Genomic DNA, 1,610 nt, shown 5'->3' with positions numbered 1-1,610 from the left:
GAAGTCATTTAAGGGTTAAACTCTGTGTTTGGTCTCCATGTTTGTTGCTGACAGCTGATTGTTGTGGCGTTTCTTCACTGCACACAGATCAGCTGTCAGTCAAACATTGTGGGCGGGACTTTGACATCTTCTCCTGAGTTGTTGTGTAAATGTTTGAGTGTGTGTAGGTGGCGCTCCTTCCTGTGTGTGTTCAGCCATGGAGGCTCTCACTGCTCATGATGATGTTTGTTGAGCTGAAGTTTCTCTGCATGAAAATAATGTGCACTTCTCTGGGCTCTAAATGTCTGATCAATCTTTGTATTGATGTGTTTGTATGTTGTTGTGTGTGAAGAGAGAAAGCAGCAGAGCTCCTTTATCCTCCACACTTTGTTCTCTGTGCAAAGAAATGTGTGCTCACATTGATTTGTTTGGCAGAGCAGAGGTTGTAGTTGTTGATGATCCTGATCAGAATCAATAAGGAGATGATTGATTCTTTTCTTGTACACAGCTGAGATTCTTGTGTGGATGAAGTGAATGTGAACATGAAATCATTGAACAGACTTTACTGATGGGATGTGTGAACAAACTGAAGCTTTACATGATGAATAAACAAACATGAACAAAGTCTTTTCTTCCTGTCTTCATTCCAGGGTCTCAAACAAAGCTGATGGAGAAAATGTGACACTGATCTGAGAGCACAACTGACGCACTTTTCCTCCTCAAACACCACAAAGTCCAGTGTTGATGTTTACAGCAGAAGAGTTTGTCAGTCGCTCTCTGTCCTTTAACTTTCCTCACTCAAACAGCGTGGTCACACAGACATGACACCAGTTTTCTGAGGCCTTTTACAACCCACACATTGTTTAGTCAGTGAAGAGGATTTATTACACACACTTCAAAGTCCTGACACACACATCAGACAACAGATACTGTGGAGCTGATTCTTGACATTTGCTCACAAGTGTTTCCATGTTGTTTGATCACAGTTCAACCAGTCAGAGACATCTGAACGTACGGCCTCAGATCTCACATTCCCAAATACTGTTTCCAAGCTGAGAGCTGAAACTCTTCTCTCCCATCTTTCCCATGTGACCTGAATGCAGCATCAGTGTTTCAGGGTGTGACTCCTGTCAACAAACGCACACAGTGTGATATTACACATGTTGAAATGTCTCTTTGCTGATGTTGTGTGAAGCTGCCAAAGGCTGAGTGAACTCTGGACTTGTCTTCCTGCAGTGAACATCACAGCAGGTGAACAAGTGAAATGTGACAACTGAGGCTCAACACAAGAGGGCGCCTTCATCCTGCTGATTTTCAACACAGTGACTTGGCATTGAAGGTTAGAACGTGCGAGTCTCACTTATTTTCACCTGTACTATCACATTTTTTGATCTTTTATGACGACATGCTATACTATGACGTTTTTCATAATTTTGGACGACATACTATACTATGACGTTTTTTCATAATTTTTAACGACATGCTATACTATGACGTTTTTCATAATTTTTAACGACATGCTATACTATGACGTTTTTTCATAATTTTGGACGACATACTATACTATGACTTTTTTCATGATTTTTAACGACATGCTATACTATGACGTTTTTCATAATTTTTAACGGCAT

Source organism: Epinephelus moara, unplaced genomic scaffold (assembly GCF_006386435.1).
Source record: "Epinephelus moara isolate mb unplaced genomic scaffold, YSFRI_EMoa_1.0 scaffold3614, whole genome shotgun sequence".
NCBI classification, from domain to species: domain Eukaryota; kingdom Metazoa; phylum Chordata; class Actinopteri; order Perciformes; family Serranidae; genus Epinephelus; species Epinephelus moara.
The sequence above is the reverse complement of the archived record's forward strand: the minus strand, read 5'-3'. Positions refer to the sequence as shown.